We start from the raw sequence: 24,751 nt of genomic DNA, 5'->3' as shown, positions 1-24,751 counted from the left end.
TAGACTATGTAGGAAAGTATATATATAAGCATAGGTTTAAATCACAGTGTAAAAATAATCACGCGGAAACAATGGTAAACATGTAATCAAACACATGTTAGAAAGAGAATAAACCGTTAAGAAAAGCACTATTAAAAACAGGGGGAGATATCTGAAACAACATCTCAGAGACTGCTCTTTTAAGCTTTGGCATGTTACTCCTTTCGCTACACAGAAAGATAATTTTTTTTTTTCCTGGGACAACCCATTTTCTGTACAAGCGACACCATCGGTCCCCTTCTTGTTGAACCATTTAAAGTGTGTTCACACTTGGCTCATTGTTAGAGCTAGTTGATGTTCAGGGAAGTGGGGAAAAGATGTGTATTTACTATTCTTCAACAAATTACTCCTTCAATAATTAAAATCTGCTTTATCAAAATGGGTGGTAAATACCAAAATATTTAATAGGATGGCAGTAGAACTATGCTCTCTGTAGATCTCGTCAAGGATGACACCAATTTCCATCCATATCTACTGGATGGAAGCAAAATGTGCTTTTCTCAGAGTTTATACTAGGCAAAAAAAAAAAAAAAAAAAGGAAAACACAAAAAACAGTATTTTTATTTTAACCAGATGTGAATGAATTAAGCCCAATATTTTCAAGTATTTTTAGTGCCATATGATGTCATCTGACTTTATATTTTTTTACGGAGGGATAATGTGTGTTTTTAAAATTGTGAAGCCACTTTCCACGCATGTACTTAAAGTCTTATATATGATGAATTACAATACACAGATTACAGCACTGCAGGACACACTTCTGGCAGTTTATGTCAAAGAGCAGAGAAAGAGAAATTTAATTTCTTAATAGGAAATCAAATTACAAGCATGTGAAATGTCTTCTGCTGGCCTTTAAGGTAGTCCTCATTTCTGTAATCGTTGTACTTGTGCAAACAGGTCCAGAGCTGGGCTGCGGCCCTGCTCTCCCAACCCTCCAGTCTGCCTGGCCCCTGCCAGCAGAGCGGCCCCCGGACTCCGCAGGCACCGTGTACGGTACTGCCCTGGTCACGGGGAGAACTCGGTTTTGCACAACCAGGTCGTGTCTGGTTGCTATGTATTAAATATATATCAACATTAACATATGTAATAATACGCTCTTCTAGGCTATTACTATCTACTACGTTATTCTACGCGGCAAATACATTATCGATGATGTATTTCCAATGACAGGCTCACACATGCTACGCATCCCCAGTGCCGTTAGCCCAGATAAGCGCAGAGTTTCCCGGGACCGTGGCGCCACTCCCGCTGCCTGGGACCTGGCCAGGGAACAAAGAGGCTGGAGGGACGAGAACTCGCTTCCTCACACTTTTCTCTGGGGCAACGTCAGGCAAGCGGCCACACCCGGAGCCGCGCCGGAGCCGCGCCGGAGCCCAAGCCGAGCCGGCGGCCCTCCGGGGCTCTGCGGAGCGAACTTCTCCGAGTCATCTCTCCTGGGAGGGAGAGTCCGTAAAACCATTTAAAGCTTTCCAAAGGGCAAAAGAGAGACGGTCCTGAGCCAAGGTCACCATAAATGCTTCCACTCTCCCTGATTTCATTTCGGAAATAAGGAGGGAAAGAGGCGGTCACCGCCGCGGGCTGGCCACACGCCCCTCCAGCCCCCCGCCTCCGCCCCCCATCAGGAGAAAGACGCCGAAAGTCAAGTTCCTAGGACCGTAGGGCCCGCGGCAGATGGAGCGTCGTCGAACTAAAGAGCCATTCTTTCCGACCGAAGTCTCCATCCAGCACCCACGCTCCAGCAAGGGACGTCCCGGGCCAAGCCCCCTTGCCGTCCCGCCATCCACCGGCCGGCGAGGTCCGGGAGGGGCGAGCCTGGGGCGCGGGGGGCCTGGGGCGGGGACCTGGGGCGCGGGGGCGGCGGGGGCGGGGGGGCGGGGGGGCCTGGGGCGGGGGGCCTGGGGCGCGGGGGGGCCTGGGGCGCGGGGGCGGCGGGGGCGGGGGGGCCTGGGGCGCGGGGGGGCGGGGGCGGGGGCGGGGGGCCTGGGGCGGGGGGACCTGGGGCGCGGGGGGGGCCTGGGGCGCGGGGGGCGGGGGGCCTGGGGCGGGGGGACCTGGGGCGCGGGGGGGCGGGGGCGGGGGGGCCTGGGGCGCGGGGGGGGCCTGGGGCGCGGGGGGGCGGGGGCGGGGCGGGGGCGGGGACTCCGTGCCAGCGCCGCAGCCTCTGCCAGGGCTGCTCGGGCTCCGCGGTGTCCCAGGACCGTGCCCACCTTCCGCTTCCCCTCCCCGGTCCCTCTTCCCGGTTCAGGCTGCACCGCCGGACCGTTTGCGGGACCAACGAGGTGGCAGCGGCTGACGCGTGGATCCCGGTGAGGGGCGACTGCATTTCCAGGGGGAGAGGCCGCCGAGCGGGAGGGGGAGCGCGGGGGGCGGGGGAGACAGAGGGAGGGGAGCGGGGGCAAAAGTAGGAGGGGAGGAGCGCAGCCCCGCTGGGAGGCTGCAAGGGCGGCCGAGGTGAGCGGCCGGAAAGGTGCACGGGGAAGCGCAGGTTCGCGGGCCGGAGCGGGCCGGAGCGGGCGGGCGGGGGCCGGGCCGGAGGGAGGGTCGCTGTCAGGGGGCGCGGGACCCGCGGCCCGGGGGGGGGGGGCGGGGACCCGGGGCGCGCGGCGGCTCCCGCAGCCCGGGCGGTGTGGCCGCGCCCCGCCCCGCCGCCCCCTCCCCCGCCCCCCCGCGGTGCGCCCCCCGCGCCGGCCGCGAGCCCGCTCGCCCCGGGGCTGCCCCCGCCCGCGCGCGCCCGTTGGGGGCCGGGGGAGCGGCGCCGGCGGCCCGGCCGCATTGTGACGTAGCGGGGCCGCGGCAGCGCCTCCGCCGCCCGCTCCCGCGCCCGCGCCCGCTCCCGCTCCCGCGCCCGCTGCGGCGCTTCCCGCCGCCGCCGCCGCCGCCGTCCACCCGCGCGTCCGTCAGTCGGTCCGCGCTCCCGAGTCGCCGGCGCGCCGGGCGCCCCCGGTGAGTCCCGGCCCCGGTGAGTCCCGGCCCCGGCGGTCCCGGCGGGCGCGGCGGGGAGGCGGGGGGTTTCCAAGTTTGCAGCGGGCGCCCCGGCGGGGGTCGCCCCGCAGCCCCGCAGCCCCGCAGCCCCGCAGCCCCCGGCCCCCTTTGTGCCGCGAGCCCCGGCGGCCCGGGCAGCGGCGGCGGCCCCGCAGAGCGGGTTTGGGGGCAGGTCTCTATAGTAACGGCGGCGGCGGCGGCGGCGGCGGCGGCTCCACTCCGGGGAAGGGGGGCAGCCCCCGCCCGGCGGCCGCAGGATTGTTCTTCCTCTGCCGGTGCCGCGTGCTCGTGAGCCTTGCCGCCGCCGCACGTCGCCTGGGAGGCAGCGATGGGCAGTGCCCCGGCTCCCGAAGCCCAGTAGCGAGGGGCGAAGTAACTACCAGCGCCAGTAGCAAATAGCGACCCCGAGAAACGCGCCCGAGGGCCCCGCGGTTGCTGCGGCCCAGGGGAGCCCCCGCGCGTTCCCGGGGCTCGCGGGCCGCGGTGCAGCCGGGCTCGGAGCTGCCCCGGGCGCTGTCCCGCGTCCCAGGCTCGTCCGCGCCCATCTCAGCCGGGAATGTGCCTCTCTCGGCCTTCCCCGCTGCGGATGACTTTCATCTGCAGGTGGTGAGTGAGGTGAGCTGGCATTTTGGCTATTGTCAAATGCCACGTTTTGTTTATTTCATTTTTACGAAAAGAAAAGAGGGGGAAAATTACGAGCCATTCCTGGCAGCCATACAGTTTCCACAGGAAATACTAGCATTCTTTGAGGAGCACGCTACTGCTTGCAGCGAAGAAAGTCTTGACGAAACAAAAAGGCAACAGCATTGTTGCTCATTTTCAATGGGCCGCTAGGAGGGCGGGGGGGGGGTGGGGGGCGGTGGAGGGAACGTGTTGTTTTTTCCTGCGGGGACGTTGCTTTCCTTGGGAAAGTTCATTGAGGAAGCATTACTGTCGGTGTCCGTTTTTCCCCGGCCGGCGGCTGGGCCTCCCCACTCCTCCGGACTATTACTGACAAGTGCCCATCAAAGAGCCTGGAGGCAGGCGAGAGCCCAGAGGAAGGGAGAGCCGGCCGCTCGGTGCAGGACAGGCTACCCACACACCACGTGCTGTGGAGCCCGGCCAGGGTGCAGTTTGCAAAAATGAAATAAGGGCTGCCTGGGGAGGTTTATGAGGATTACATGTGTGCAGAGTATGTCAGTTCTCCAAGGTGTCACTCTAAACACGTAATTCTCAAGCACCACTTTCCTTGCTGAATCTGCAGGAAGGCAAAAAACCTATTTCTCTTATTACGGAGCAGACATCCCAATTGGGAATGGGTTGAAATCTGTATTTCATTTGTACATATTGAAATTTTAAAAGGCAAAGAGAACAAGGTCTAGGAAAGCAGTATGCTAATGTGTTCACTTTGGTGGGGGGGGGGGGGGAACATCTACTGGCTACTCCTGTAGCAGCTGAATGTTAATTTAAGTTCAGTGTGGTCAGAGTGTAGGGAGACAGCTTTAAGGGCTTCTTAAAACTATTTGAAGGAGGTGTGACATTTTGCTGTCCATCACAGAAGGCTCTTCAGGACGCAGTTTTAACTGAAGATCACCCATAACCAAATACGAAGGAGTTCCCAGGTCTAGGTTCGGAAAGAAGATGATGGTGCCTCTCTTAAGGATCGTTTAGACATCTCAGAAACGATATATAAAAAATAAGGGATATTACCTTGAATGAATACATTCAAGCTTACAAGCTTCATTTTTTCCATAGGAAGCATTTCGTGAGGAAAGGCTACAACAGAGTAGATTCCAAGTGATGCTACATTTATTGATTTGACATTTACCATGTGTTGATGTCCGAAAGGAAGTGACCAGAGCAAATGAATCTCTCTCTACACCATGTCGCAGCTTTGCTAATTCCAGGCAGCTGTTCTGCTGCAGGTGTGGGTGGAAATGTAGAACAGAGGCCAAGAAACTTTGTGCTGTTGTTTTGGAAGGGATTGTAGTAGTACTTTACTGCTCTTAAGAGGAGGGAAACCCACACAAACGTCTAATACAAACAAATGATCTTTGATATTATCAGAGAAAGCCTGGAGCTGTTTTTCTTGCCAGATTTAAGGCATTGCTTGTCAAGAGAGGAAATCTCCCAAGGAGCAGGTGCACTATTATAAGAAACACAAGGGAAATTCTCTTTTAAATGCAAAATCTAATTGAACAGCAACAAGAGAATCTGTGACACTCTTAGAAGAGAAGCCTTGTTTTTGGCAGTCTGTCAGGTTATAGTTGCAAACCACATAGGAGAAATATGTGTCTTGGGAGAACAATAATATCCTGGTGAAAATGAAACAATTGCTTCTGTGAAACTTTTACCCTTATATATTTGTTTACTTGTGCCCCCTTTAATTGATATGCAGATTTAGCTACAAGGAGTAATTTACTGAAAATGAATCAATAAATAGGTTACTTTTGTGATATATGCTTTGCATGATTTTGCACTTCACGTGGATGAGATAACTAGATTTCCTGTTTTATGGTTTGCGTCTTCCCTCTTTCAAGCTTTAAATGTTAATGATCAAAATATGTGTTGAAATGATGACTAGGAGTTGATAAGACCGATGGCTGGGCCCTGGAAAAGCACTGTTTGATTCCTGATTAGTTACAATGTATTCCCTTTGTGCATTTGTGGCATATAAAAATACAAAATGCACAGTCTCTTCACAAGGCACTTGGAAGACATAGGAAACATGAAAGATACTTTATGATCCAGCCCCCAAGATGCTAACTAGTAATTGGAAAGGAATTCTGAGGATAAAATGACCTAATCAGCTCAGATGTTTTATAAGTTATGTGTTGCTGCATAACCAATCACCCCAAAATGCAGTTGCTTAAAGCGACTACTAAAGCTCATGATTCTGTGCTCAGCGGTTTGGGTTGAGCTCAGCTGGGTGGTTCTTCTGCCGATTTGACAGGGTTGCCTCAGACATCTTCAGTCCACTAGTGGGTGGGCTGATGGCAGGATGATCTAGGATGGCTTCACAGTTATATCTGGCAGTTATGCTGTTAGCCACGTTAACCGGTGACCAGGACACATACCTCCCAGTTTTTAGCAGATTAAGTTGGACTTCTTTACAGAACAAACACTGTACCAAGAGCAGCAAGAGAGCAAGTTTGAAGCCTATGTTACTGTCCCATTGGTCAGATGGGATCACAAGGTCACCATGCCTTCGAGGGGTCTAGAAAGACTCCAATTAAAATGAGAGGCAGCCACAAAAAACTGTAGCCCCCCCCCCCAATTTACTACATGTTTGAACCCTTGTTCTGCCAAATGTTTTTTGTTTTTTTTGTTTGTTTGTTTGTTTTTTTACTAAGGAAGAACATACTTAGAAGACGGGAGAGATTAGTGGAGCCTACTTGTGGGCAGCCCAGAATTTAGGTTAGGAAATGACCTGTACATCATTGTCCCATATTCTCTGTTCTGTAAACCTTAGGTAGTTGAGGAATAATGCAAGGATGGTAAAATTTTAGTCACAGCCTTCTACCAGTGGCATCAGGATTGTTTGGAGACGGTAGACTGGTGGCAGAATCAGCAGACCGTTGTTTGAAGGTGAGGAAGGCTCTGGCAAAAGTAGAGGCAGAAACAATGGAAAGGAAGGCATCACTCTGGGAGATCCCATATTTTAGGATTAGGTGACTGATGACAGGGCATTATTGAGAGCCTCCAGTCAAAATCATTCTGAGATTTTCAAAAGCTTAAGTGGCTGAAGGAACAAGTGTGCCGTCGTGAGAAATAGAGAAATGAGTAAGTGATTTATTTGGGGGGAGGAGAAAAATTCAGTTCCAGAAAGGCTGATCAAAAGAGATAAATTGAATGTGAAAGTACTTTATAAGCTGCAGAGTATGCTATGAACGTTAGCTAGTGCTTAGTGCTTAAATTGCAGCGAATTGTATAGACTTGAGTTTCTCTCAAGAAAAGCAGCAGAAAACAGAAGACAACCTGGAGGACACCCCCACGGGTCAGAGGGAAGTCAGAAGAACCACTTTCAGGATGGAATCGGAACTGCTGTGGGGTCGCGGGAGTAGAAACCCATGTTTGTTTTTCTGCAACCCACAGCTAAAGGTCTGCCCTTGCACTTGGCAGACCAGCAAGGAGAGAACCTTTAGGGGTGCCTGGGTGGCTCAGTTGTTTGGGCGTCTGACTCTTGGTTTCAGCTCAGGTCATGATCTCAGAGACCTGAGATCGGAGAGAGAGAAAAAAACCTTTGGCCCAGTTTTAAAGGCACTCATACTGCTTGGCTGGGCACGTTGTTTGGCAGAAGGGGGCACACGATGGGCAGTCGGTAGATGCTTCCTCAGAGAACAATGGAGTACTGATCTCAGAGGTGGGAATGGATGCAGGGTAGCAAAACCAACAAATGCCCACCAGAAATAAACCCTGGACCATTTATTCCTAGCCCCTGAGACTAGGGGACAGGATTCAGGCATACTTATGTAGAGCTGTGGGTACGTTAATAATAGCTAAACCCATGCTGGTGTCGGGGTCTTTTCATGGCAGGAGAGTAGAGAAAGAAGGTCCAGTGTCATGCCTCATCCAGGCTCCTCCATAAATGTTTTGGTTGTTTTATTAGAGGGGAGAGGAGTTCAAAAGACGTTCACCGCTTTTTCACCTAAGGGCTCAGTTGAGGTGCCGCTTCGCCAGCCTTGTTTTATTGATGGCCAGTCTGAAATTCAGGTGGCGTCCTTACCATCGAGCGCAGCTGTGGGCCAGACAAACACCTGGCCTCTCTAACATCGCACAATTAGTCTGAACAGCACGCACAGCTGCTCGTTACAGCAGGACCTTGGATGGACCAGCTCAAATCCAAACACACACTTTTATAGTTTCTTTTGTACAAGTCTGAGAACCCTGAAGATATTCAGTAAATGTTAAGTTAATGAGTGAGTGTGCCGTTATCTGGTGCAGTAACATTTTCTAAAGCAGTCTGGTTTGGCCTTTCATTAGTCACAGTAGAATTTGCTATAAAGTCCAGAAATGTCTTTCTTAGATTCAGATGTTTCAAGGTACAGTTGTCTCAGTAATGTGGGTTTTTATAAGCCATCATTCACAGAAGTAGACTCTTCTTTTTTGAGACACAATTTTCTTCTTATCTTTATCAGGGCTCTTGGCTGCAGGTCACAGAAACCCGGTTTATACTTGCTCCAGCCGGAAGGGGCATGTATTGGCTCCTGTCTGGGAAAAGTTCAGAAAGAATCCAATTCTGATTTGGGTGGTGGCAAAATGGTGGTAAAATGGCCATCAGCAGCTTCAAGCTTAACCCCTTCAGGAAAAGAGAATAATTTGGGATTAACTCTAATTAGTGGGCACATGCCCATCCCTGAACCAGCTTCTATGGCCGGGGATTTGAAACATATGACTTGGCTTGTCCTTGATGATGTGCCCAGGCCTGGAGTCCTTGGGAATGGGAGGAGCCATCTGTGTGTGGAGGCCAGGGGGCAGATGGGGTGATATAGGAGCTGCATGGTAAGGTGGTCAGCAAAACCTGCACTAAACCAGCTGCCCTCAGAGCAGGAAAGGGGTGGTTCTTAAACAGAAAGTATCGAATAGAGTGGGTGCCATGCAAGCAAAAGAGTAGATGGCTCTGCCATCTGTTTTTCCTGGCGGACACATCATCCTCTTACTCTCCCCCCAAGCCGTGAACCTGGGAAAGGTCCTGATCTCACCTCCACCCAGTCACCGGGACTTCCTCCTCTGTCTCTGTCTTACTCTTTCCCCTGTCAGTTTAGAGTTAGAGCCTCATTGTTTCACCCTGCACAAGTCCCCTCTGATAATTCCACATCCAGTCTCTCTACTTCAATGCCTTCCTCCCCACCATGGCCGGAGTGCTCTTTCTAAAGAACAAATGGATAAAATCGAATCAAGGAAGTGCCTCAGAGCAATTCATAACTCCATAACCCTGGGGGGTGGGGGAAGACCAGGCTCCCGAAACTGAATTCCATGGTTCCTGTGGTTCCCCATGGTTCCTGTGGTTCCCCATGAAATGGGGACCCTGCCTCCTGTGGCCAACAGTGGGTGAGAAGGAGGGAGGTGTTCAGCAAGGTTTCTTCCAGCTGCCCACATTATCCTGGAGCTGAATTGTGCCACCTGAAGGTCCCTCCGTGCTCCATTTTTCTCTCATTATCATGTTTTTGCCTGTGCTTTTGTCACTACGGAATGAATCTTTTCTCCTTTCTTGACTTCCTTGACTTTGAACATCCACTCCTCCTTCCACACTCAATCCAAGCGTTGTTCCTGCAAGAAGCCTTTGCTGAACCCCCCCGGGGGCCTGCCCAGCCCTGCATCTACTTTGCTGTGTGGTTCTCCACTATGTGTTACGACTCCCTCTCCCAGGGTGCTGACTGAGACAGCTGCACGGTGCTCCGTCTTTCTGTATCCCTGAGCCTAGTGTGGGGCTCTACACCACAAACGTGCTCAAGAAGCTTTAGAGCAATGAATGAAAACTCTGTGCTGAGTCATTCATCTTGGTGATTTTCAAGGTTTCTTCTGTTTCCTTTAGCCCAATTCCTAAATTTGCATCCCAGAATGTTGGCTACAAAAGCAGGTTCTCTTTGAAATTGCTGCTCAGACACTTTTTAACGGTTTCCCCGGAACTTGGTATGCTCATTGCCTGCTTGGTCTCTAACAGTTACCTCAAAGAAGACACTGAAAGATAACAGTGGCCCAAAGTCAGTCTGGAAGCTAGAATGTGTGGCTCAGAGATCAGATGAGGAATACTTTTTTTTTCCAGCCATAAAAGAGGTTATTTAATAGTTAATATTTATGAGGCACTTACTCTGCATTGGGTGCTTAACAAATGACTTACAATTATTTTCTTATTAATTCTCACAGCAGCCCTAGGAAGGAGGTATTACCATGATCCATCCTTTTTTTGCATACAAGGAAATTAAGATTTACAGAGTCAAACAGGCTTGCTTACCACTATAAGCCCTCGTCCTGGAGATTGCCCATCTGTCAGACACTTCTCTAGGTTGTTGAGGAGTACAATCAAACTTTGATTGGGCTCTTCCAATTCATTATGATTTTTGTTATTATTGCTCTAACATGAAATGACCACTTCCTAAGAATAAAACATGCCACCTGCCTCCCTTGGCCTTTGAATATGTCAAAAAGGCTTTGGAGAAATATGTATTTAAAGCATTAAAGGGGCACCTGAGTGGCTCAGTGGTTGAGCATCTGCCTTGGGCTCAGGTCATGATCCCAGAGTCCTGGAATCGAGTTCTGAATCAGGCCCCCCCACAGGGAGTTTGCTTCTCCCTCTGCCTATGTCTCTGCCTATCTCTCTGTGTCTCTCATGAATAAATAAATAACATCTTATAAATAAATTTAAGAAGCAGTGAATATTCCAGTCCTGTAGGTGAAATTAAAATGAATGTCTACTTTAGAAGACATTCTATGATTCTGTAGTTGCCAGATAATAAAAGCCTCCTATGAAGGTTTCTGCTATGTATAATAATGCAAGCCTCCTGAATAGCCAGATTGAAGTCTTAGTTCTGAGGTTCCCTCAGAAATGAAGTCCATAGGGGATCTCTGGGTGGCTCAGTGGTTAAGTGTTTGCCTTCAGCCCAGGGTGTGATCCTGGGGTCCTGGTATCAAGTCCTGCATTGGGCTCTCCACAGGGAGCCTGCTTTTCCCTGTGTCTCTCATGAATAAATAAATAAAATCATTAAAAAAATGAAAGAAACGAAGTCCATAGATAGGTAAAAGTAGCCATAGCTTTCATCAGAAAGTTTCATCAAAACTTTCATTAAAGTTTTGGAAGCCACATAAACTCAATGTTTTATTTTTTTATTTTTATTTTTTTTTACCTGTTTTTAGTCTGGAAGCCTGTTGAGGTTTAGATGAAAGCTATGGGTACTTTCCTTGAAGAAAATAGATGTGCACCCACACATCTGAATTCAGGGGTTTCCAGGATCTGTGGAAGCCCATTTGTGGATTTGCTGTGGACAGACACCAGGTTAGAAACCTTATTTCAAAGCTGTGATCCAGAAGAAAGATACTAGCCGTTGTAGTACATTTACCTTGTGCTGCAGGCCACTACTTAGGGAGTTTACCCCGTGCCAGTCCTTTCTGAAAGTACAGAGCAGCTAACCACCCGTCTAAGATGTGGATGATGAGCCCTGTTGGAAGGGAGGTGGGGAATGAAGTTAGGGGAGGAACTCAGTTCCCCCAGCTACCAAGTGGCGAGAGCGCCATCAAAGGCAATAACTTGCACCTGCATCACCTGCATCACCTGCTACAGCACGTAGCCTCCAACCTTGCTCCTCTTACCTCCCTGCACAGAGAAGCTGGGCCCCAGGTAATTCCGAGCCTTTGTTTGCCCTGACTCCCTGTTGGAAGTGGGTAGTAGGGCCACTTCTGCTGCAGGAGCCTCCGGGACTCACCCAAGCCAGAGCCCACAGGGTGGGCAAGGTCTTTGCACCTCTCAGCCTTCCCCTGTGATGACAGCTCACACACTGAGCGGACACCATCCTCTGAGATGCAGCACTGCTGCCAGCCCTGGCCTAGGTGAGCTCCTTGCCCATTGCTGAGGGCTCCTTGCGCACTCGGAAACATTAACTGCATGGGAACTCCACCGCAAACCCGGCTGCAAAGTCTTCATTGGAAAACCCACCCCCACCCCCCATAGACAGTTATTTTGAACCTGCTGTATGCTGGGCACCTCTCAGAGCTACGGTCACAGCAGCAAGCACATAGATGGGGTTCCCTAGCTCATGGCATTCCCGTCTAGTCTATATCTAGCCGGGAACAGGGGTCCTCATTTCCAGCAGCTTCCTTTCATTCATCGAGTACAATTATTTTAGGAACAAGGAAATGTAAAGGATTGATTCTACTCCACTTTCCATTCTTTGTAGCTTTACATCTCTAGGCACATAGGTGTCTCCTTCTGTAGCACTCTCCTCCTTCCTCTAGGATGTAGAGAGTGCTTCAGATTTCCAGAGACTTCGTAGACAGAGTAACAGGGACCCCGGCACACCCGTGCATCTTAGCCCCCCCTCCTTCTTTGCAGATGAGAGGCAGAGTGACCAAGTGACTGGCCAGATGGGGTGCAGCCCAAGCTGGCTAGTTGGTCTGGTCCCCAGCAGAGCATGGCTCCCTCTAAAGCACAGTCTGCTTCTATTTTTATTTGTGATGTGATTATTGTCATTTTTGGTCTTTATGTTGCAGTCTTGCTGCTGCAAATGAATCTGGCAAGTATGTACTGCTCAGGAAGCAAACACACTGCCAGCCCCTGCTCCGTCTCTGCAGCCCCTGAGAGGCACCCCTGGGTGCTCTTTCCGGCACTGTTCTTTCTCCCTACTCACCCACCTGCACCCCTACTTGCCCCCCTACCCGAGCCAGCCTCCCAGGTTTTTTCCTCAAGAGTTGTGGCTGCTTAGAACAGAACCGGCAGTATAGAAATAATAGATCCGTGACTGTGAGCCACTTAGGTAATTTCAGACTTTCTAGCAAGCACATTAAGAAAAGTAAGAGGAAGCAGGTTGAAATTCATTTTAGTAATATATTTTATTGAACCCAGTATATCACCAATATTAGCATTTCTACACATAATATAAAAAAAAATTCTTAACCAGATACCTTTCAGTCTTTCCATACTTTTTGAAATTTGGTGTGTATTTTATTTTTAACTCAGACACTGGACACACTTGTGATGCTCCGTAGCCACATGTGGCTTGTGGCTCCCATAGTGGACTCCAAGCTTGGGCTCTGAGGAGGCGTGGGGAGTCCTAAGGGCAGACTCAGCGACTGCGGCCTCTGGCTCCTTCAGCAATTAGCTGGAATGGCCTCTGTGGCCCCTGTTGGCCATAGCTGACTGCGCCCCCGATTGTGGGCTCCTAAGGGTAGGGAGTTCATCTGTCATCTTCCTGCCCCCAGTGAGGAAGGCAATGTTTAAGTGGTCCAAGGTTGGCATTCCATGCATTGGGAATTAATTCATTAGCAAATGAGGAAAGTCTGTTACCCTAGGAACTGCAGGCATTGGTGTGTGAGGGCTTGCCTAGTGTGACCTCACTTTGCCTGTCACCACCTGGCTCTGTCCAGTGCCCCAAAACTGTGTTTGAGTCAGACTGGATGGATTGGAAGCCTCTACAGAGAAAAGGGATGTCCCAGCCTAGAATTCTTCTGAGCTTCTGCCTGTTTGGTTTAGCTTCAGACTTCACCTCTTTTAATGTTGAGCCCTAGGGCAACTTGCACACAGCCCAGTATGTTAATACTTAAAGGTTTTATTTAACAGGATAACACAACAACAACCACCCAAACCAATAGGATAGACCAAATACAAAAAAAAAAAAAAAAAAAAGGCCAACTGATATCCAGAACATTCAATATCCAGGGAAAAATTGCTGTGTCAAGGAACTGTAAGAGTCATCATCATGAGAGCTTTCTGTTTCCAGTGGTTTCAGAGTCATCATGCCTCCTTGGGGAGAATGGGAGAGTGATATCCTGAGTAAATTAGCATCTGCACACACAGTTTTTAAATTTTGCAAGTGCTTCAAACCCACTAATGTGCATGTGCGTGTTTTGTCCACTTTACCCCTAACGGTAAATGTCACTTAAAATAATTCATATAACCATGTCTCAAAGATTGGCACTCCCATAAAGCCATACTAACCACATATTCAAATAAATGCATGGTTTGAAAATGGAAGAAAATATTACTGCTTGATCTGTTAAGTCATATAAGTATCTTACGGGATCCTTGTTTCAGAGGAGAGCATGGTCCAATTAAGGAGCGCCTTGAAGTAGAAAATGGAATCAGGCATAAACTGTTTTAACGCTGATGACCGGTTTCAACCTAAAAAGCTCATTGACCTGCTTGGAGGTTTTGTTTCTCAGAGCTCACCCAGGAAAAAGTAAATCCTGCTGTGACACACTATGAGGAGGCGGGGCGGGGATGAAAGAACCTTAGAAAATGTTTGAACAATTCCTCAGCTAAACTATTTGGAACAGTTTGAAGACAAAGGTAGCTTGCCAGTATTTTGTAAAGTAGATTCTAGAAAAGTTAAAAAAAAAATCATAGCCTACTTCATATACGTCATATGATAGATAGCTAGACACTAGCCACGTTTAAGTAATTTGAAGATCCCTTCCTTCATAAGTCAAGGATGGTTCGAGACAGACAAGGCTTTACATCTGCTGGCTCCAGTTTTGAGAATGCTGCTTTCATTTGAGTCTCTTAAAAAGGAACTTGTGCCTCTCAGTGACTGTAATGTACTTTGTCCAACGCGACGGCTCTGGTGTGCTGTGTTGGTGTAATTGAAAACCTATAAAAAGGCTGAGAGCTACTTTTGAATTGGCTCGGTGTACTTGGACTGGATCTGTCAAAGTGGTGAAAGGTTTAAAGGAATTTTCATAAATGAGGTCTCCAAGCTGTGTTTTAACCATCGAATTCCAATGAACTCCAAGTCCTGTGAACTCAGAGAATAGCGCCTCAGAGAAGAGCAGTCATATCAAGATGGAAATAAATGATTCATTTTCATTCCCCGGGTTCTGCAGACATAAGCACACTTAACTGCTGATCATCATAATTTAGCAGTACTGTTGTGCACTAAAAATACAATTTAAAAGTCTAATCTTTAATTAAATTGAGTACTCACAGATTAACATGGTTACAAATCTTGGGAGCTGGATATAGCACCATGTTTACTCATGTTGCTAGGAAATAGCAGAGCTCTTTGTAAGCTGCTGATTGATTTGGTAAGGAGAGGGATGTGGGCTTCTCCCAGCATGGACTTGATGGCTTCTTCTCAGTTTCTGTTTCATGATGTATGTAAATGAATGTCATATAGCAGAAACCCTGCACGCTCAGAGCCTTTTTTGGTGACAGAAAACACAGGTGTGTGCACCTGAGTAAACATTTGGGAGATGTTGAGAAGGGTGATTTTACCATGAGCTCTTAGATGAAATAAACATCATCAAGTGTTTGGGTTTTTAATGAACTGAATTTTTTCATTTGTTAGAATTATCAAGAAAAGGAATGGCTCTTTAAAATATAATTACCACGAGGCTAATTGACAGTTTTGCATTCTTGCCATTTGTGGGAAACTGTGAAATTAGTACAGAAATTTGATACAGGTTGATGTTTTCCAGAGTCATTAAAACTTGCATGTAGGAAACCAACTCCGCTATTCTTTTTTTTTTTTTTCTCCTTTCTCTCCCCTTGGCAAACCTCACTGCATGACACATTGTACAATAGTTTTTAAAAATGCAAAGCTAATGCTTGCACAGCATGAAAGGGAGTTGCTGTGCCAGCTCACTTGCCTTGTCCCTGAAAAGACGAAAGACTTCTATGTGCTATTTCAGTCCGGATCAGGCAGCAAAGAGTGGTCTCCTCAAGCTCAAAAGTAGAATTGAGAAAAAACCCACAGGGAAAAATTACTAATTGATCTGTTTGAAGCAGGTGCTTATATATGAAGCCAGAATTTCAAAGCAGAAGCCCTTTTTAAGAGATGGAAAAATAGTAGAACACTTGATTGTCTCCAGGAACAACATCAGGGTTAGGATACGTATTATAGAGTTTCAGCCTGTATCTAAGTTCTCCTGGGGAAAAGGAAAGGAGTGTGCTGCCAAGGGACAGGATCATGACTGTAATCCCAGATGTGTGCCCAAGACCTCTCAGTAATTAACACATTTTTCGCTTCCCTCTGTATAACTGTTGACTCATTACTATACGAAGTAGTTGTTGATTTTGGTAAGAATTGTTTTCCAGTATCTAGCATAGTCTCAAGTATGCACTGTGTGACCAGCATATAGTATGTTGGCTGAATAAATGAACCCTTCAACGTGTCTTGAAAGTAAATGTATTAATATTATGAGACATACGCCTTAGTCTGTTGCTGTAAATAGAGGCCAAGGACTTCTCTCAAAGATAAGCATGAGTCACTTGTGTTACATATACTCAGAACATCCTTCCAAGGCAAGACACTATCAAACGAGTGGGCAAAATGCCATGGGATGGAAGGTGTCACTGCTCAACCACTAGTTGGAATAGGTGATGGATTTGTAAGAGGTGAGAGACCTGCTATTGCACAACTTTTCTTGCAAGAAAGGAATTTGGGGATTTGACAGTAATGAGATAGAAAGGTGAAATGAAACTAGCATACATATTACAAGTTTCTTGGGGGTGGCAATTATTTACAACCATCCTGTTTCCCCTGACACCCAATAGCATGCTTATAAATGGTGTGGGATAAAGATGGTGGATAGGAGGCAGCATCCCATACTGCTTATGAACTTGAAGCTTTTCCCTCAGAGCAAGGCTTGGCTCAGTCTCTTACAGTGTGTGATTACAGTCTCTTACAGTGTGTGATTTCACAGGCTTACTGAACTTCCTGACATTTTGATCTTATTTCTTCTTTTACTCACAGATACTTATTGATTGCCTCATTTATCCGAGGTAAGTTTTGGGTGCTTGGGATAAATGGGAAGAGAGGATATCAGGTTGATTCTCTTCCTTTCTCCACCTGCTCTCTGTGCTGAGATGTTTGAACTAAATCAGCAGCTCCTTTATCTCTGGCTTCTGGTTGGGTCTGGCCAGTGGGAAGCATCATCAGGACTGGAGCAAGCCAGTGGGAAGAGAGTTTGAACTATTGACTTCCTGGATTCTTTACCAGGTTACCTCTTGGTCCTGGCAGGGAGCCAACTCCCTCAGGTACTTTCTGAATTCTGGTAACTGTGCCCTCCTGCAGATGCTTCACGCTGGTAATCACTGTCCTTGACCCTTACTAGCTCACTGTGCCATCTCTTAGAGTGACTCCAAGCCCTGCCCACACCTTTGTGCATGGCTTCTTTATTACACCACCCTCACATTGCATTTGTGTGTGCCACCTGTGTGCTGTTGGGAACCTGTCTCAGAGGTCATGTGAGAATGACCTGATTTAGGTAGAATTTAAAACAGTGATGGGCTCATTGTAAGTACTCAACAAGATTAGGTATCATTATCATCATTATGTTTTTTCTTTTTCTCTCTCTTTTTTTTAATGGAGTATTGGGTTTGCCATAATAATTACTACTGCATTGTTTTAACATCTTAAAAAGGTGAGAAGAAAGCAAGTATCATGTTGCAAAGTTTAAGAATAGGAAAAGCAAAAGAGAGGAAGATCAAGGCTTAGTGTCAGCAAGCACTTCAGTGGCAGAGCTAAAAAGTAAATTAAAGATTTTTGACTTGGTTTCACTGTAAAGGGTACATAGTTACAACATATCTGGAAAAGAAAGTGACAACTTTGAAGTATTTAGTCACTTAAAACATAACCTACTTGGGATAATTGGGTATGCTTAATGTAGCAAACCCTATTTGTGACCACTAAAGAATAATTGGGCTGAATCATGGATGTCTCAGCCTTTTCAGCTTCATTACTCTAAGGGCTGGGACTGAGCGTTTTCATACTCCTGCCCTCCTGGTAGTTTCAAGATATATGGTCCTCAGGACTGAATTTCTTTAGGCCCTTGGGTATAGATGTGCATCTCTATAATCAAAGCTGAATGGGAGGCCAGCATTGTGATACTCATATAGTAGCTATTATGCATATACACATTTTTCTGACTTCTGTCTTCGAGTTCTTCTTAAGTCACATAAAATAGGTCACCATGATATTTAGAGTCACCTTGTCTATAACTTAGAGTGCACTCTGAAACTGTTGGTCAATAATGAATACTAACAAAATCCCTGAAGAGTGAGGGGCCCAGTTTGAGAACAAAACTTCCTGTGACTCCTTTCCATTTGATGATAAATCTGTCGTAGTTGTTGAAATTTCAGACTGTATGGATGTATCTCTCAGTGGCTTGGAAAAATTGTGTGAGTGTTCTCAAACTAGAGAGAATGAATTTCAGAAATGTCTCGTTTTTACAATTAAGTAGAGTCAGGGGAGGAATAGCAATTTGAAAGGCCTTTTGATGTCAGTCCAAATAAGGATTTATATATTGTCCCTTTTGTTCAGGGGGCTGAGTAGGGAAAAAACACATCTCCTGTTGCCAGAATTGCTGATGCTTCTAGAAGGAATGATTGCCACTTGAACATTTGAATCACTTTTTATGCTTTCACGTTTGCTTTCAAATCAACCCCCAGGTAGGCTTCCTGCCTTCTTTCATTATGAAGAATATACTTTTCACCTATTGAGCACTTAGCAAATACAAAGTTTGCTAACTGTTTATCTATCATCTGTCTATTTATTGTCTTTAAAGTGTTTTTTCAAGGTGAGATCTTACATCAAAGTGCCATCACGATCTCCTGGTTGATCCTAATGAAGCTTCCTACTGCTTCATTTCAGCCTTCTACTTGTGCTTAGATTCCATCTCTGGCTACTTTTTTTTGCCTTGAGTAAAATACAGTGGCATTTTGACTGAGAAGAACCAATGTATTCATAGTAATCATTATTCTAAATGATTATACTGTTGTCACCACATCAGTTGTGTTGACATGAGTACTCGTAACGTGGGAATAAAATTAAATTCTTAGTCGATCATACCAAAAATATCACGTTACTGTACCCAAAAACCTTCTGTGGCTGCTCGCCAAACAGAAGTAGTCATGGGTTCTTTAAAGCAGGGTAACTGATGGTGTTTGCAGATGGAAGACACATTACACAGTCATTCTGTAAACATGCTTTGGTATCTTTCCCTGTGTAGATGCAGTCTTTTCCTTCTGTGAACTTTCTGCCTACTGGAGGAGAAGCACTTGAATGTCTGGAGTAGAGTTGTGAGCAAATTCTACATTAGGAAGGAGGAGGGAGCCATGAACTCCACCTAAGTTGGGCAGGAAGGTGATCAGATTATCAAGGACTTCCCAGGCAAAGTGACATTTGACTGAGAGTTCAGGGCCAAATGAGGGTTCACCAGGCAGAAAATTTAGGGGAGGGCAATGGGTCTGACAGACTTGTAAAGTTCAAAGTATTTTGATGTGACTTCACAGTAAGATAGATGGTGTGGAGTAGCAGGACATAATGTCAAAAGGATGACTGGAGCCAAATCTCAGTCTCTTTCCCACTACATACAAAGGGAGTTTACGTTTCTTTGTCAATGAGTGATACTAAACAAATAATCCTACACAGATTCTTGTGTCATCCATTCTGAAGGTTGTCACCTCACTATCACCTGTCTTGGTGACTTCCAAATTTTTCTCTCTAGCCCAGGGCTAGAGATCCTCTTTGTCTTCTGGTCACAGACAATGTGATGTTTCATCAGCTCTCAGAGTTTATACCCCCAAAGTAAATTCAACCTTTCCCTCAAAATCTTGGCTCTTCTCCCATTTTTCAGTTTATTGAATGGGCCCAGCTTTCAAGGAAATTATCTGTAATACTCTGTTCTTTTAAGCCCCCCCCCCAGTATCTCCCAGCATTCCAATACTAAATAAATCTTGCCTTATCTGTTCAGTTACTCTCAACATCATTGACTGTTTTCTATCCACATTTCTAGTATCTTTATTCAAGGTGTCATCATTGTTCCTTTTGGTTACCATAGCAACCTCTCAACACTTCCCTACCCCTTTCTGATCAGCTCCCACACTATTACCAAGTTGATCTTTCTAGAATTGATTATATCTGACTGTGCCAGTAAATTTGTAGTAGGTTTTCATTGCCTATGGATAAAATAAAAAATCCTTGGCATGATGTCCAAGCCCTCACAATTGGCCCTGCACACCTGTCCAGCCTCATGGGTCCTATGGCTGATCCCCCAGCCCCCTCTAGACCGACTCAGTAACTTGAAGCTGCTTGTAATTTCCAGTCTAGTAGTCTCCTAGGGGTTGTCTTGTTCTTGTTCCCAGACTTCTTACCCTGTGAACTCATTTCCCCTGACCTCTGCCTCCACCCAGATTGGGGTGAGGTGTTTCCACAACTGCGTAGTGGTAGATTATTGACTTCTCCACTAGACTCACAGCTCCTTAATGCTGAGCTCCATCCATATCTCATGCATGTCTGCCCTGTTCTCAGTGCTTACCTTCATGTCTGGTACAGAGTTGTAGCAAAACTAATAGTGTTTATGAAGCACTTATTATAGAACAGGCAAAGTGTTAATTTATTTACATACATTATCTCCTTTAAAGGGGAAGAACAAGAGCAAGCTATGTTTTAGTAAGGGAATGTGGCAGAAAAGTGCAGATTGGGTAAGAGATTTCTTACAGGGAGTCAATTCAGGGTGATATTTTAGCAATTGAGAATTTAAAAGAAAACTATATTAGTGTAGAAGCAATAAACATTAAGTGGAGAGCACTTATAGTGATTCTTATAGATGATGGATGGATAGATGGGTGGATGGATGGAGAGCTCAGCACATGTTTCTTAGAACTTAACTTTAGGGCAGCCCGGGTAGCTCAGTGGTTTAGAGCTGCCTTCAGCCCAGTGTGTGATCCTGGAGACCTGGGATCGAGTCTCACATTGGGCTCCCTGCATGGAGCCTGCTTCTCTCTCTGCCTGTGTTTGTGCCCCTCTCTCTCTGTATCTCTCATGAATAAATAAATAAAATCTTTAAAAAAACCCTTAACTTTAACTTACGAGTCTTACTAATTTTGGTGTGATAAGTATTAGGACTAGAGCAGCAACTCTCTGATGAAGGTACAGAAGCAGCCTGTATGGCAACATCCTGGGAGGAAACCAAGTCCAAAGCAGACATGTTGTAAGAGATGTAATATGGGATGGCTTTTGAAAATAGATATATAAAACTCTATGTATTAGGTTCAAAATAAACTGTTCAAAAAAAAACTGTTCAGGTGGATGTGAGAGTCTGTTATATAATTTAGAATATTTTTAAATAAAAAATGAAGCTTCAAGAAAAGGAATTGTAAACTTAGAGATTGTAGGCAGAGGATCATGGTCAAAAGCAGGGACCCCGGAGTCAGAGTGCCTGGTTTGAATTTTTGCTCAGACATTACCAGCTGTAGATCTTGGGTCCAGTTCTTATTCTCTGAAGTGACAGTACCTTCTCTGTTGGGGTGTTGTGGGATGTGGCGGGTGCTCACTGGTGTCTGGATTTACCTCCTGGTACAAACTCATTTCTTAGCACTAGTGGGAAAGGAGCATTTACTGCATTTGTGCTTCACTTTATGTTTTCAACTGGCTTCAGTTGTGTTTTGTAGATGAGTTAGAAGAAATTTTGCACGTTTTCTATTAAGAATGGCAATTTTATATTCTAAAATACCCTGAAAAAGGACCTTGTTAGCATGTAGCCTGAGTGCATTTGGCTCTTCCACACAATTCCTGAAAAAAGTTGTAGTGTGGACAAATGTTAGTGGTGAACATTTACTGCATACAGTGTATTGGTCCCTAGTGTATCTAGTTTATTCCTGTTTGACGGGATTCTCAAGATCATTGGTTTTAAATGCTCACTGAGCCCTGGTTTTTGCCATTTGTTGTTTTGGCTATTTGTCAAACATCTTAACAGGAAGAACCCTTAAAATATGCCATATTCCAAATGTCCAGAAGACTAATTAGTGCCTATATATTTCAAGGGGAAAATATTAGGTCCTTAAGGAGATTTGCCAGGGAAATCAGAATGCCTAATAATGAATGAATGAATGAATGAATGAATGAATGAATGATAAACCCCTGAAGTACAAACCTAGTGAGGTCCTTCTACTCTCTGCCTTTTTGCTTTCCCTGGTTTCCATACATTTGGCATCTTTCCTCAATTCTATTGTTCTCTATACCTTTACCTTGTATTATTTTTTTCTCCTTTAATACTTACCCCAACTTATCCCATGTTTATTTGTTTTTCTTACTGTCTGTTGTCTTTTCTTGCTGTCTTGCTATTGTCTCTTCTTACTTATTGTCTTTTCTTACTGTCTACACCCCCACCTGAATGTAAGCCAACATGTGCAAGACTTGCCTTTGTACACTGCCGTGTTCTCCAAAGCTAGTAGAGTGGCTGGCCCATAGCAGAAATTCAGCAAATATTTATTGAATGAGTACATGTAGAGTGAGAAGCCTGTGTTTGGTAGAGAGTCTTCAGTAGGTTATGTGGGCACATCAGTGTGTTCTTATAAATATGGTTTGCTGAAATTATTGGGATGCTTGCTCATGAAAACATAAAACAGAACTTGGAAAACCAGAAGTACCAATGGAAAAATTTCTAATAACTCTCCAACTATGAGGCAATGATTTCAGATTTTGGTGTGTTACCTTTCATGTATTTCATAGCATAATTATATGTTTTCTTGGATATCTTATTTTGTACCCTCCATGTTTCAGTTAGTACTGTGTCATCAGTATCATTTTATGTTTTTGTGAAAGTGTTTGTAAATGTTCCTGTTTAAAAATGATGAAGTAAAAGTACATTTTTTTGCCACCTTCCAAACAACAACAGGAATAGTGAAATACAGAGAAAAAAAATTCATCTTTAATGAAATAAGTCATTAGCAACAACCCCAGAGCACTTGAAGTACACCTGCAAAGTGTGTCATGTTCGGGTACAGGTTAAGGAAGAAGACATAAGAACCCATACTTATCTTATCATCTTAGACCTTGAGCAAGATGCAGATTTCCTTCAGATTCCATGTACTGCTGTAAAGGACTTCTCTAGAGTCCCTGAAGTACGTGACAAGACCTAGATCTGTGGAGAGACTGTGGGAGAAGTTGGGAATGGCTCTGTCAACACCCAAGTGCCACCACTGAAAGGCAGGAGGAACTGGAGGAGAAACCATTCTGATGTGCTATTTTAATTTTCCTACCCCTGGCTTACTGGCTCAGGGAGCCTGGTCAAAAGACATGCAGAAAGGAGAGAGAACAGATAGCCAATGCCCGTAAGGTCTTTGCTACAAGCCACCTTGGAGCATGCCTTGGATGGAGCTCAGGACATTCTGGAAGAGCCAGCCCTGGCTTTTAGGGAAGTTCATTACTTATTTTAGACTCTGAGAACATACTAAGACACTAAATAGTATTTTGTATTTAGACAATTTAGACACTAAATAGTTTTTCCCTGACCTATTTGGTAGAGAGACACTGCCACTAGGGAGAAAAGAACCCATTAAGATTAGAAGTAAGAATGAAATAGCTGAGCCTGTACAAACTCTGTGTAGTTTACAGAAAGAGGTTAGTACAAAGATAGGAGCCATAAATCAAAGATTAAGCAACATGGCACAAAAGGGCATGTGTTTCTGTAATTGTAAAATGAGCTTTGCAGCAGAAGGTGAAGGCAAGCTTTTCAAATTTCTGGAATGTCACTGTTTATTTATGAGCCAAGATAAAACTCATTTTTAGATAAATGACTAAATTGAAATACTATAATGCATACCATTCAAGCACTGTTATGGTTTAAAAATGTGACTATAAAAATGTCACATTATCGCGGAACCTATTTGTTGGTTAGGTATTTTTCGAGTCCCATCTACTCTGTTTATCGACTCCCACTAGGTTTCACTACTGCCTGCTTTGGATAGCCAATACACAGTAGCTGTTGTAAAAGCCAGCTACAGGCTTTTCTACTACACAGTCTGGAAGATCTCAGGACCTCGTGAAACCATAGCTAAAATTGTTGACCATGATGTTCAATGAAGAAGATATAAGAACTCTTCATTGACAGAGACCATTTACCGTAAAGCCATGGGCTCCTCAAAATTCTAGGTCAAGTTTGATTTGAAGCTTTATTTATTTATTTTTTATTTATTGGATTTACATCTTGCATTCCAGTTTTTCTACCACTGCCCTTGAGCGCTCAAGCTATGATGACATCTCCCTACCATATTTAACCAAGGCAGAGCTTATTCTAGAAGAGCACACGTCCTGCGTGTTGTGTACTTTGCAGGATATGAGTTGAGATCCACCATCAGTATTAGTAAATTGCATTTTACATGTTCTCTGAGGCTGCAAATGAAATGTTTACAGGCAGATGACAATAAGAAGTCAGAAATACTTGGAGATGGAATCTATGATATGGTGGGCAGGAGGAGATGGCGGCCCCAAGAAGGAACTGATCAGCGTGGAAGATTCGAGCTTTGTGAAGAGGAGAGGAGTGAATCACAAGGATGAGTCAGGAAACACCATGAGAGGATGCTGTAGCATGCTCACATTCTCCAGGGTAGTTACAAGAAGAGGAACTCCAGGAAAATGAAATTAGAATGGCAAACTAATACTGGCAAAAATATACATACGCCACATGCATGTATAGGTCAGCAGATTTCATCTTCAGGGTAATTAACCCAGTGATGGTAGGAATGATTAAACACCTCCACTATATAGATTGAAAAAAAAAATAGCTTAGAAAAAGTTAAAATAACTTGCTCAGGTCACACAGCTAACAAGAGGCCCCGCTTGGGATTTGAGCCTGGGGACCTTAGATCAAATCTGTGCTCTTGACCATTATCCTGTCTGGTCTCTTTCAGACATGGGTGACTCAGATGATTTATCAAGAGTCTAACTCTTTAACTGTTTATTGTATGAATGGGTTGGCAGGCAGATCTTTGTTCAAGGTCAACACCTGAGTAATTCATACTCATGAAAGGTCCAGCAGAGAGGTGATGAGTTAGAGAGGGCACATGAGTTCCTGTCAGTAGGATTAGGTAGTAAAATTGAGGGAGGGAAAACATAGGGCAGATTACAGAAAATATTTTAGTGGCAAAGCCTTATCTGGAAAATGTGGATTCATATTAGAAAAACTATTTCTTGTAAAAGTTCTATTTTGTGATTGAAAAATATCTGATTAAAAACCATACTAATGTTATGTACCTCTGTAGTCTGGATTAAGTAGCATATGGAATATTGCATTGTCACTGCTATTCGAATGTATAAAA

General features: G+C 45.5%; 1 protein-coding gene across 2 annotated transcripts in view; it reads left to right on the top strand.

Moving 5' to 3' along the window:
• The first annotated feature begins 1,373 nt into the window (after positions 1-1,373).
• LOC121496136 (synuclein alpha interacting protein) overlaps positions 1,374-24,751 on the top strand; it is a 149,820-nt gene continuing 126,442 nt past the window's right edge. Inside the window, exons 1-2 of one of the 2 annotated variants that reach the window (XM_041764427.1) lie at positions 2,162-2,345; positions 16,404-16,432. The gene's annotated coding sequence lies outside the window, so the exon portion shown is untranslated. Of the gene's footprint in view, positions 1,835-2,161; positions 2,346-16,403; positions 16,433-24,751 lie in introns of those variants that run through there. The other variant, XM_041764428.1, reaches the window with a different exon arrangement.

The sequence above is a fragment of the Vulpes lagopus genome, chromosome 7 (genome assembly GCF_018345385.1).
Source record: "Vulpes lagopus strain Blue_001 chromosome 7, ASM1834538v1, whole genome shotgun sequence".
Taxonomy (NCBI): domain Eukaryota; kingdom Metazoa; phylum Chordata; class Mammalia; order Carnivora; family Canidae; genus Vulpes; species Vulpes lagopus.
This window is presented reverse-complemented; position numbering and strand designations above follow the sequence as displayed.